This window comes from Haemaphysalis longicornis, unplaced genomic scaffold (genome assembly GCF_048455015.1).
Source record: "Haemaphysalis longicornis isolate Haplotype H1 unplaced genomic scaffold, Haemaphysalis longicornis Haplotype H1 scaffold_12, whole genome shotgun sequence".
Classification (NCBI taxonomy): domain Eukaryota; kingdom Metazoa; phylum Arthropoda; class Arachnida; order Ixodida; family Ixodidae; genus Haemaphysalis; species Haemaphysalis longicornis.
Genome location: NW_027526225.1, coordinates 101,427,067 through 101,440,864, shown reverse-complemented (window position 1 = coordinate 101,440,864; position 13,798 = coordinate 101,427,067).

Here is a 13,798-nt window from a genome sequence, read left to right as displayed (position 1 = left end):
TGCCGTCACAAGCACCTAGCTGGTGGCCACGACGTAGCTCTTTCGGGAAACGGGGGGTAAGCGCTTTTATCGCTGATTGGCATAAAAGGAGTTCTCTGGGTCGTAATAATGCGGGTCGCAATGTTTATTTTTCTTCTCTCTAGTCCGCGCTGCATATTTGGCATCCCTCACAAGGCTAAAAAAATTAGCAGTGGCTTACCTCGGCCATGCGAGGATAAACGTAACGTGAGCTAAGGTTCAGCTGGTTATTCTTAGGTTTCCCGGTTGTCTAGGAAAAACTGATTATCATCCTTACTGCTGCTAAAACAATTTCCAGTACAATCCAATCCAATTCAATCCTAACAAATACAATCCAATCCAGTCGCGCCGATGATGATGATGATGATTTCTATTGGTTTCCCCTTTGTATCGGGGCGATGACATGTCATCTTACCAAAAAAAACTAATATACCTATGTTTTACACTTTTGGTTCAATACTAGCGCTGCTTAGGGCAGGCACAAAAAGCTTATTAGGCACAAAATACTTTTTTTTTTCTATTACAAGTGGTAACTGTCCTAGGCAATATTCCCCTCCCTGCTTTTCGTCCACCAGCATTCTAATCTTCTTTTCGTCCCCTCGACAGCCTTGAAGTTAACTTCCTCTGTGATACCTTTAAATCCTAGCGCTTCTGACAGCCCAATATTCCCTTCATATTCCCAATACTCCCTTCCCAACATTCCCAATATTCCCAATATTCCCTTCATGGGGGCGCGCCGGCAGCGGCTCCGGCGCGCCCCCATGCGCCGTGAGACGACACTGCTCCTCGCACATGCGCAGCACGGCTCTCCAGGAGCCAGGCGAAACTGCTCAACCTCAGCCAGTGTAGCTGACGCTACAAAACTGTTCAAAGGGTTCAAATTTACTGTTCTTGGGGTCACAAAATTCAGGTTTGTTCTAGTCCAAAAACGCGTACATTGGCGGTCCAAACGCCCGTCCAAGTGAAAGGCTGCCTCATCGCTGAATGCGCGAAACGAGAGGTGCCCACAGTCTGCGGCGATTCGCCTGAGCTCGAAGCGACAAAAGCTCAAACGACGCCCCTTGTCGTCGTCCGGCAGTCTCTGGTGCACCGGCAATTTATAAGGCCTGAAGCCTTTTGCCTTCAAGGAACGACTGATGGTTGACGCCGACGTCCCGAACGTAAGCCCCGCAGGCCTGCATGTTGGCGTCGAAAGCTCCTACTACGGTATCGGCAAGAACCGAACGCCGGCACCCTTTTTCTTTCGCCACTTGTCGTTGTAAGTATCCCTTCGCTTCAAATGTGTCCCTCCACCAAAGCACAGAAGGGTAGCACGGGGGTCGGTTGCTCAATCTTTTCTTGAAGAGAGTGGGTACTCGATGGTACGACTTCATCGTTACAAGGCAACATCCTGCAGCTGCCTTTTCTTCCGCAGAAAAATCTCTCATCTCAACGCTTCGCGTTGACAGACAGACAGACAGGAACACACACAAACACGCACACAAAATTTCACAAATAAAACGAGAACCAACAAACAAGGACAAAGGAAGAATCGTAAAGCTGATTTCGCAGAGCCGGATAACTTGGTAACGGTAGCAGACATTCAGAAAATGTGGAAGGAGGTGAGGAAACAAATCCAACGTTTATTGGCAATGAACGACCGTGGGAATATTTTATTATGATTGGTATCTGCTGTTATGCAAGTATTTGTGATCATCGTAAACTAGAGACGAAAGATATTTTGTGATCGTCTGCTGGAGAGCCCAACGTGGCCTCCGCGATCGGCTACCGGCGGTGCGGCGCCGGCAGCAGATCACGGAACCCACGATCCCAAACGTGCGTTTCGCTCTACATACCCCAGGTGGCACCGTCATTCCAAGATTAGCTTGGGCTGGCGCGCATGTCCACATCGGCCGCCATTTTCCCATAGGCGAAAATCGTTTATATTTATTTTCACAATAAACATGTAAGTACCGTCGTCGTCCCCGGTTTCAAACAAAAAAGACCACGAAATGCGACCTTCGGGCGAAGTTTGAGCATAGAGAAAGAAATATGGTTTGAGCGCGAACAGAGCGGCGGCTCGCTCAGGAAAAAACTTTAAAGTGTTCCAATTATCGTTGCACCACCCTGTATTTGTTTTTTACTCTTGTAGTAAGATAATTTACTTCTTCGTTTTAGCGCCAACCTGCAAACTGTTTGCGTTATCACTTTCACGGACATCACCGTCGACACGGAATTGTGTGCCGCTATGGCGCACACAATTTACGCCGGGACTATCGGCGGCCAGGGGGATGAAACTCCGCCGTTTCTCTGTCCCGTGACTGCAGCGATCCTAACGTGTGGGGGCTGTACTACATACGAGCATAAATGAACGTTGTTGCTGCATTTTATATTTATTACCAGGTTACTTATTAATTACGGAGTTTTTAATATGAAAGTGAACTTAAAAGTTGTGGTTCTAGACTGCGAAAATACGAGCGCCACCCGGAGTGGAAAACCGGAACCACGCCTTTCTGCTTCGCACCGCAGAAAAGGGGCGTTTCTTGTCGCGCTCGCAGGTATGCTACGATTCACGGTGTTCCGAGGGCCGTTTTTACCACCGTGAAGTTTGTTTCATCGAAACAGACGCATGAATGGATTCGCACCGTCATCACAGATCATGCTGTACTGAGTTGTGTCAAAATTCTTCACGCCAGGCCGCATAAAATTCTTTTGGATCCCGGCGGACGAAAGGTACGATCTGCATGCTGCTCGTTTTGCTTTTATACGCTTGCACGACATAGCAGGACGCGGTTGCAGCAGTAGATTTATAAGTTAAGTGAGCATACACGTGCACTATTTATTTATTACATTCTGATTGTCTTTTTTTCCTCTTGAATTACGCATGAAATGCGTAGCAGAGCATCTACAATTAATCCAATGACTACATTAGCTACACACGTTTGTTTATACGTGCGTTATTGATTTAATGCATTTCGATCGTGTGTTTTGCATTTTAGCGCAAGTGAATGCACAGTATGCAGCAAAATGTATATGAAGCAACTATACAATAACTAATGCAACATTGTGAGATTATCTGCACTCCTTTTATTATCTTTTGATTGCCTGGGTTTAGTGTGTTTTCGTAGCATGCGTTGTAGTTATTATTATTATTATTGTTGTTGTTGTGATTAATATAATTATTATCAGTATTATTTTTGTCGTTATTATTATCAGCCTATTTATGTCCACAGCTGGAGGAAGGCATCTCCCATACACTTTTGGCTCAAAGGGTGGGTCCATAGGTTCATATCGGATTGTTAGCACAATATTAACTAAGTAGTGACTACATTAATTATTTTATTGCGTTTCAATTGTGTGTTCGGCATTTTGTATTCACGTGAATCCACGGCATATAGCAGAATGAATTTGTAGCAATGAATATACAAACTAAGCAATTACTGTATATGTTTATAATACAATCATAACTATAATTCCACCACTTATAATTTATAATTTACGCTTCAGTTCCGTGCTTCGAGTTTCAGCTTTCAGTACAGGAACGATATATTCACAAGAAAGGAGTTACAGATAAAAGCCCATAAATAATTAGACAATGCAGGTTTAACCTGTCCTAGTAATTTATGACAGGTTTCTAAATAAGGTGTTAATTACCGGTTTACTTCAGGGCCCGAGAAATACCCGAGACCCGAGGAATACATAGCGCGCGAAAGTATATATGCCTTAATAATAGTTTAGAAATCCTGGTGTGGGACGGCTGCTTCCGTCTGGAGGAATATATTTTGGATTAGGAGCAAGCGTGGGTCTTTTCCACCGAACACTATAATCGCACAGATAGAAAAACGTTTCCGCGTCTCTTAATAACAGAGGCTGATTTTAATTTAAAATTTGCCTTTACAATTGGCGTTGTCACAAGTCGTCTTTTTAGCCAAAATCAATTTAAGAAAGAAAAATTCCTAATATATCACATAACGTTTATTTCGAATACAGATGCCACACAGATTTCACTTAAAACTATCGTATGTGCGCTTGAAAGCAGCAATAAAGCTAGTATTCATTCTAACCCAAATATGCACACGTTCTTGTTGATGTTCCAGATTTCGGATTTGGGTCCAGTGTGCGAGAAGGCAGGACCTGGCTCATTTACCACCTCGTCAGACCTACAGCAGCTACAGGCTGTGTCCTGCCCATTTAACCAGCAGAGACTACGCGGACCTTGGACAAATATGCACTGGCTGGATACCTAGTTGTTAGCATGCGGCCATGGGCCATACACTTTTGTATGCGACCAAAAGCGCAACAAATCCAAGTTGTATTTTTACTGTACGAATGGTACATTTAGGCAATAAACATAAAAAAACTGCGCTCTTTATTCTTGTCTGGATTGTGTTTACTAATAAACCAAAACAACGTCGTACTTAGAATAAGAGGTGAAAAAAGAAGTGGACGCGCAAAACTCTATCAATCAGACCGAAACAATTGCCCTTTTGATAATGTGACGGGTTGCGCAACAGGAACAAGGTCGTGCGCTGGCCGTCTGAATGCCTTTTGAATTGGCGCTAAATCACCCCCCCCCCCCCCCCTTGCTCGGCTTTTCAGTCCTCATCAAGATGGCGTCTCCTAGTGCATGTCTACAACGCACCGCCATGTTTTTAGTACCGTCCCCAAACACCAGGAGTTTGTCCGGCGCTGCGAGCGAATATCGCGTCCCATGGAAGGTATAGGTACATCCCTGCTATCGGCTCTGGGATGTAATAACAACAGCGAAACGCTGCGCTCGATGATCTCGATGATCTAAGCGATTCAAGAAATCGTTTAGATATCTTCTGTTAATTTATTAGCAGCCTGTTTTTGGGCTTTCTTGGGGACTTTGGGTTTTCGTGGTTCTGGCTATATAATTTACATAATTTTATTTTGAATGACAATGTCCATCATTAACCAGAAAATGTGATTTTTCTTTTTTTCTTTTTTTCTTTGCGTTAATTACTTTGCGTTGCCTGTAATTCCACTTAGCCTCTAATGACTACTCTATCATATTGTATAATTGATTGCCATTCCCTCGTATTACATGTTTCTTGTTTACTCCATCTAATTAATTGTTTGTTATTATTCATCGAAGGTCCCGTTATAGTTTTTAACTTTGGGACCCTCGTCTGTATAATACTATCACTGTAACAATTTTTTGGAATGACTAATAAACTGAAACCGAAAGGCTCTTCCCACCGATTAACTCACTCCTCAAGCGCGAACTAGACCAACGCGGCAATAGATAAAACCTCCATTTGGCCTCTTTTTATTTTTTGATTGTTTTCGATGCCCTAACCACAAGGTTAGTATGACAAGTACGGATGGATGCATAACAAGTACGGATGGAAGAAGTATGGGTGGCTACACAGGCTCGCTATAAGAAGTATGGATGGATGCATGTGCAGGCACATCGTAAGTTTGCTTCTCTTTCTTCGCTTTCGTTTTTTCGTCTTTTGGCGCAAGGTTCTTCAACAAGCAGATTAGTGGAACCCACCGCAGCTTCCGCAATCAGTTCTGTGCGGCTGGGGTGCACCTGTTCTGCTCCCGTGCCATCACGTCCACTTAACGCGTGCCACGCGTGCTGGTTTTTTCTACCGTCGCAGGCAACGTGCGCACGTAGCGCAGTAACACAGCATTGGGCTCAAAGTAGAGGCATTTTTTAGCTGAACTGGCTGCACTGGTGCAAGCAGTGCAGCATATGTTAATTTTTTTACTAATTGACATCCCCAGCAGCCCTTTGCACTGGTCTGCACGACACTGCACTAATCTGCACCAGTACAAGTAAAAAAATGCCACTACTGTGGAAACCCGGCTTCAATTCCTGTGAGGACTCAAATGTGTGCTGCTTTAGTCTTTGCAGCAGTGGCCTGGGACAACGACGATGGGTTTCTGCTCAATGTGCACTTGAGGCTTTCGCCATTAAAAGAGTGTAGGAAACGCAGGGGGCCTAACCAGAGAAACGTTCGCTTAACTACCTACAGCCACAGCCCAGCATATGTCTCAGGTGGTATGGCGACACAGCAGTATCAACGCACGCTATTATTCGGCACTAGAAATTGTACGACGGGCACAGAAGGGTACCGTTGGGAAATGAACGCGTGTAGGTGAACCATTCTCGTTTATTTCTTTCTCTACATCCGCGTTTGATTACGTATTCAGTTTTGCGAACACCGTACCTAGGCTCTTTCGTCCTCGTTCTCTGATTGCAGCCGGAGGTTTGGATGCTCGATCAGGCTGCATTCACTAGCCTTTCTTCACTTGCGTCTCCTTAGACCCAAGGTGGACACACCAAAGCTGCGTCTCCAAAAAAGGCTCGAAGACGTGCCTTCTTAGGGGGCAGGGGCGCCACTTATGTGCTCTCCCTGTGCAACCTGATGGCACCTGTCTTCATTAATGTTTCCTTTCCCCTCACAAGTTACCTTCACAATGTTTTTCTACCATTGCTTGAATGCATTAAACGCAGAAACTACTGATTTGTGTCTGGTTATATATTCTTCCTCAAAGGTTACATAGCAAATTTCTCCCCCGTTGCGTAGAGCTTTCCGTACTTAATCCTTGCTTGTGCAGTGTTCTGCTTCTTGCTATTCTCGTTATGCTGACATAAGCCGCAGTCATGTTTGCGTCAGGGAAGGCACTTTAGCCTTTTTTTTTTGCTACAGCGGTTAGCCCCGGTTATGAACAATACTTTTTCTTAGCGTTGCAGAACTGTTTGTGCTGCCATAGACAAGGTTTTCACAATATTCATGCCCTCTCTTTCATCCTTGAATACCCCTCCACCATTGCTGAGTAGCTAAACGGGCTCTACTCCTGGATAACCTCTCGCCCTTTTCGTTCACTTCTCTCTGCCGTTTCCACCCCTTGTAAAGGCCCGTTACAACGAAATTGGCGTCTGAAACTGATGCCACTGTACGCGATTAGTTTCGATATATTTAGTCTGCTTTCTTTTCTGCTTGCCGAGGCTTTCAAAAAATAAATGCAGTTTTCTTTTGGTTCCGCTCAGAAATATTGTTTTCTTCGGGTCATCGTTTATAAAGTTTTCGGGCCACTCCGCTTTGGCCAACCGGCAGGAAGAGAGAGCCGAAATATAGAGAATAGAAATAATATGCGTAGGCACATTGCACGCAATCGCGCTGGCCTCATCTGGACACTTAGGCAAATGAAATGAGCAACAGGTGTCAGCGTGCGGGAAAAATGATGTCCTGCTTTTCCACCGCATTTCAGAAAAACTGCTTAGTATAGCTGCTTTGGTCCTTGTGCCTTACACGGTAACGGATGAGCTGGCGTGTGAACTAACCACTAAACTAAACGAAAGCCGACGTTTAGCTGTGACCATTATCAACGCCCTGAAATTTACTCATCTTTAATGTAATGAGCGTATTTAGGAAAAGCACACCATCCTCTCGATCATACTGACATCATTTTTGATGTTCCAGACTGGATTCTAAATATGAAGGGACGAGGGTCACAAGCTCTGCCACAAACGAGCCCCGGTCGCGACATTGACGAAGACCCGTGGCCATCTTCGAGCCCCGTCACAACTGAAGTCCCTTCATTGCGTCCACGGCCACGTTTTTCCTGGGCGACGGCCAGAGAGCAGAGTATATTCAGGGACCTGAGTAGTGCGCCTGGTATTGGGAAGCTCGTGATCGAAGTGCCAACACACAAGAGACCTCGAGTTATCCTGTCACCCGCCAAGTTCCATCCGTGCAACGGACTGCCCCTCCAACGGCAGTAGGCACAAGCGCACCCGTTCTGTGGCTCAGTGGCTAAGGCGTTGTGCTGCTGAGCACGAGAACGCGGGTTCGATTCCCGGCCGAGGCGGCCCCGTTTCTGATGGTGGCGAAAAACAAAAACGCCCGTGTGTACGAGATTTCGGCGCACGTTAAAGATCTCCAGGTGATAAAAATTAATCCGGAGCCCTCCACTACGGCGCGCCTCGTCGCCTCGTCGCCTGCGTTGGGTCGGCGCGTTAAACCCTACATTCAATCAATAAAAGCGTACCCCTACTGCTTCATCATCGCCCCGAGCAAGCAGCGAAAAGCAACAGCATGTGGCATACAGGACGAACACGGAGCGCCTTTTACGGCTACATCGGGTATAAGAAAACACCACCCACAGAGCTTGACGTGAGTGCGGCAGCAGTGCGCATCGAACAGTCTCTAACCGTGCGCTCTTCGCAGGGGAGAGACAATCCGTACAGTATTTTCTATAAACTGTTGCATGCACAGCTGCCGAACACCGCAATATTTGACGTTGTGTTGCATTTGAGTGTGGTTCTTTTTTGGGTCAGATTTGTTGTGTTTCAACCTTGGCGTTATCAGTGGCATGAGTGAGAAGGAGATGAAAGACCTTAACAAGGCAACTGACGATCTAAAACTGGAACTATATGACTTCCGCATGCTCAAAGAGAGAGTTAAAATCTGCAACGATACTTGCGATAATGTCAATGAGATCAGTATCAAAATAAAAACTTCCAAAAAGAACGATTATTCAACGGTAGAAAATCAAAAGGGCTATGAAAAACCAACTAACGTCAACAGTAACAACTTAAATAGTAACAACGAAAGGAGTAACTTAAAAAAGTAACAACTTAAAAGAGTAACAACTTAAATGATAACAACTTAAAAGATTAACAACTTAAACAGTAGCAAAACAGTAGCAACACAAACAGCAACAAAAGTAACAGAGGTGTAACAGCTTAGAAATACAAGGAGTGCCAGAGGAAGGTGATGCATATGAAGTCGTCAGAAAGATTGGAACCCTTGCGGGCGGAGCCTATTGAGGACGCTGTCATCGACATATGCCACCGTGTCCTCCCGTACAGACCTCGAGAAAAAAATATCACCGTTTTGTGCAACGTTCCAAGAGAGATAAGTTGCTAAAAAAGTGCAGGAAGCAAGAAATCGCCGCTGTGGTGGGGACAGCACGGTTCTCTACGTAAACGAGCATCTGACCAGCGCAAACAAGAAGCTGATGTGTGCAGCGAGGGTGCAGAAAAGAAAGTAGGCTGGAGGTTTGCGTAGTCGTCAGGTGGGAAATTTTTTTCCGCAGAAGGATGAAAATAGTGATCGCATCAGAATCGCAGCAATGTGTGTTGTTGACCAAATAAGTCGGTAAACGACTTCAGGGACTGAACCCGGAAGCTAGCGGATAGAATGGCACTTGCAGAAAGCGACTTTCAGTATTACAACTGCATGCGTTTTAACGAACACTTTTGCACAGCAAAAGGGCTACTTTCCACGTTTCATGCTGATTATGGAGTTTGCCGCACCGACGCTCACTAGCAATGAGGCGCGTCGTAGTGGAGGGCTCCTGATTAATTTTAACCACCAGGGGATCCTTAACGTGCGCGGAAATATCGAACACACGGGCGTTTTCGCTCTTCGCCTCCATCAGAAAAGCAGCCGCCACGGCCGGGAATCGAACCTGCGTCTTTGGGCTTAGCACCAAGTTGCATCTTAATGCAAGGAGCGTTAAGAATAAAACCGACGAGTTGAGTCTATTTCTAAACTCGCTCAATGTTAAATTTATGCCTAAATCCTCACCGAATCTTGGCTGACAAAAATGGACTAGCTACCATACTTTGAAGGCTATAAAAACAATGCTATGCAGGGAAAACGAAAAAGGGGGCGGCATATTGATTGATTTTGATTTATTGTAGGCTTTAATGCGCCGACGCAACGCAGGCGATGAGGCGCGCCGTAGTAGAGGGCTCCGGAATTATTTTGGCTACCAGGGGATCTTTAACATGCGCCGAAATCTCGTCCACACGGGCGTTTTTGCTTTTCGCCTCCATCGGAAAAGCGCCCGCCGCGGCCGGGAACCGAAACCGCGACCTCGTGCTTAGCAGCGCAACGCCTTAGTCACTGAGCCACCGCGGCGGGTAAGGGGTGGCATAGATACTTCAGAACTGACTTGCATCATCAAACGACTGACGAACTAACAAGTATAAATGAAAGCTTCGAAAGCATGTTTATAAGAGTGTCAAATGTTGTAATTGATGCAATCTACCGCCCACCTGCTGGTATCGTATCCCAGTTCATGGCTTTTGCCGAAATCACTATTTTTTGGAATGATATCACTAAAATTTATGATCTTAGGCGACATTAATACAGACGTGCTATCACATACCCTGATGGCAGAAGAATTCATGAACCCTATTAGGCTTGTAGCAGTGTCATAACTGTACCAACCAGGACCACTAGCCCAACAGCAAGTCTCCTCGATATCTGCGTCACAAACAGAAAGTAATGTTCGAGCTGGTGTTATAGCCTCCGACCTCAGTGATCATTTGCCAATCTTTTGCCTTTGGCCTTTGGCAACTAAAAAATATGGCGGAAGAACAGCCAACTGCCTCTTGCGTCGACACATAACAGAATAATCTTCAAATCACTTTTCTTTCCTTTTGGGACAGCAGAGCTGGGATGACACCTTGAAAGACAAAACCTTCTTGATGGAGGCGAAAAGCAAAAACGCCCGTGTGTACGAGATTTCGGCGCACGATAAAGATCCCCAGGTGGTCAAAATTAATCCGGAGCCCTCCACTACGGCGCGCCTCATCGCCTGCGTTGCGTCGGCGCGTTAAACCCTTCAATCAATCAAAACCTTCTTAAACAGAATAAAAATTGCCACTACGCAGATTTTACACTCCAGCTATGCAAGAGTTAGCATAAACGGATTACAAAACCCTGCTTAACATTAAGCGTGTTTAAAAGGAACGACAAAGACTGTAAACACGATAATTTCACACAGAAGCGTGACCCTATGCTGCTTGTGGAAAATAAGCATCGGAGCAAAGTAAATTCAGACTTGAAAAAAGCGAAGTGCGACTATGATCAAAATAAATTTACGAAGATTCATGGTGATCAGAGGAAAATGTGGGGTGCTGTCAACCAGTTATTAAACCGGAAGTCAGCTGAACCTTCTGTGAAAAAAATTGTTATAAACGACACACGCATAGTAGGACAGGAACTTGCACACACAATGAAGCGCCACTTTATTAACATAGGCAAACATACAAAAAATGCGTGAGCGTACATTAAACCCCACAATTCGTTACGCAACGAGGGTCGATTATGCTCATGCCGGCTACGCCATGTGAAACAACTGCAGAAGAACGGAAAGTTGGGCTAGTTGGTGGGTGTTCACCTTGGTGGAAACAAAAGCGCTCAAGAAACAGGGACGAAGGAAGACGTAAGCGCCGTCCTGTCTACGTCTTCCTTCGTCCCTGTTTTTTGAGCGCTTTTGTTTCCACCAAGATGAACGCCATGTGAAAGTCAGGAAACAATCGCTAATTTGGAAAATCTCTCAGCTGCTGGTTATGAAGGTATTAAAGCCTTGCCCCTCAAATATACTTCCCACATTATTAGCCGCATATTGTAACACCTAACAAACAATATGCCTGGAACAGGGAAATTTCCAGACGAGCTAAAAGTAGCTAAAGTTACCCCCGTTTATAAGAGAGGAGAGAATGTGGAAACAAATATTCGCCGACAAATATCTTACCGGTTTTGTCAAACGCATTTGAAAGTATTATGATAGACTCGCATCTTTTTTCAAAAAAATAATATGGTTTTCAGTATGGTTTTCAGAAACTTCAATCCACGGAAATGGCGCTGATTCATATAAAACTAAAATTGTACAGAACATTGAAAATAAACTACTGACACTTTGGTTATGCCTATATCTAAGAAAAGCATTCGATACTGCGCAGCACGTACTAATGAAAAAACTTGAAATGTATGACATACTAGGTGTAGCGCTAAACGTGATGAAAAATTATTTGACAACTAGATATTAGTGCGTGTCTATCAACCGCATACCATCTATTAAAATGAAGATTCAATATGGCGCCCCCAAGGCTCTATTTTATTTCTTATATATATATATATATATATGTAAACGATAATACAGTAATTCCTTGTTCTTCCGATATGAAAATGTACGCCAACGATGTGACTGTATTTGTACTGGAAAAACTGCAGAAACTGTAGAATGCATACAAAAATAAGCAAACGCGTACATCACGAAGCTGTCGCAGCGGTTATAACCATATAACCTAAGCCTTAATATTAATAAAGCAGTACATTATATTTAAGCCGGCATGTAAACGAGATACCAGTATACTAAAGTAACGCACAAAGGTAACTTACGGGAAAAAATGGCTCAACAAAAATTTCTTGGTGCTTGGTTCTCCCAGGAGCTTTCATGGTCGTTTCACGTCAAGAACTTTAAGCGGAGTTTTCACGAGTAATGGGAAGCATACATCGAATTCAACACTTGATGTTCACCTTGATAATGTAAACTATACTGTTTCTTTTCTATACCATATTGAGCTGTCATATTAATATGGGGAACAATGACAGCGTATAACTACCACAGCCTCATAATTTTGCAAAAACAAAATGCTTCGCATATGAGAGAAATACCAGGGAAACCCACACAATTTAAGGACAAATCCACTTCTTGTGAAATATCACATGCATAAAGCTGAATAAATCTATTACGTCAAACTTTTACAACACATTCATATAAAACCGCCTGTAAACGTACTTTCTACGACATTTAGCATATACCACATACGACGCCCCTAGTTCCACCGTCCACAATGCGAACTAATGGTAAACATACCGTTCCTTATGAAGCTACAAGAACATTGAATAGAAGTGGCATAAAATAAATCTCTCAAGACTATTTCCCGCCTTCACAAACGAATGCAGAAAATGTCTAAGCAGTGCTGGTACATCATTGGGTACAATGTGAATGTGTCTTTCTTTAGATGCGACTGCATCTCATTCACTCGCCTTGTCCCTGCATCCGGCGTCGTCGGCGTTGTTGTCCGCGTCCGCCCCTCCCCCCTTCTCCTCGCCGCGCGAGCTGCGCTCTCCGCCGCTCACCCCCTCTCCTCTCCGATAGCGAACACTCTCTCGCGAGGGGCATTGGATTGGATTCGATTGGATTGGATTGAATTAAAGTGGATTGTGTTGGATTGTGTTGCGTCATAGCCGCGGCAGACGCACTGGCGCCGGCGCGTCCCCTCACCGTTATGCGCGCTATAAAACGCGCTGCCTGCGCCGCTCCGCTCCATCGCTCTAGCGCCGTTCCTCCGCTGTCCACTGTCCAACGCTGCTACGGAATGTAGATGCGTCGCATCTACACAGGGGTTCCCGCGAGGGGAGGTGGGAGTTTTTTGAACCACAACAACATTGCATTATATGTTTGAACATTCAACTTGCATTTAAGTTGTCTTAGTCCTACTGTAACGAAATCCACTAAGCCCATTCTACATGTTAGAAATACATGTCGGTCACGCTTCACTACACTTATCGTGCGATGTACTTTTGTGCGATATATGTTTACCGAACGTTTGTTAATATATTGCGTCACACTGCTAGACACACGTTTTAACGCATCTCATATGTACATCAATACATTGTAGAACCATTGAGCTTCATTTTTAAAACGTATGAGCCTGTGTTATGTGTTTTACTCTTTTGTTAGGTTGAATTTCTTCTGCTATGTTGAACTCCCTATCTCGTTGTACCCCGAGCCAGCTGTTTGAATCTATATCTTTTGCGTGATACTGTGAAACGTGTAAGAGCCCCGTCAGGCGATGGCCTCCTTTAGCCTCGGCTCCCTTTTAGAGCTCTATAAGAAAAAATGAAGGAAAAGAAGTTCTGAACGAACATGGCAGTCTTCTGACGCGTATTTACCACATCCTTTGTCTGACGCCGGTTTCTGGCAATAAAATGCCACCTGGTGTATATGCCATTAC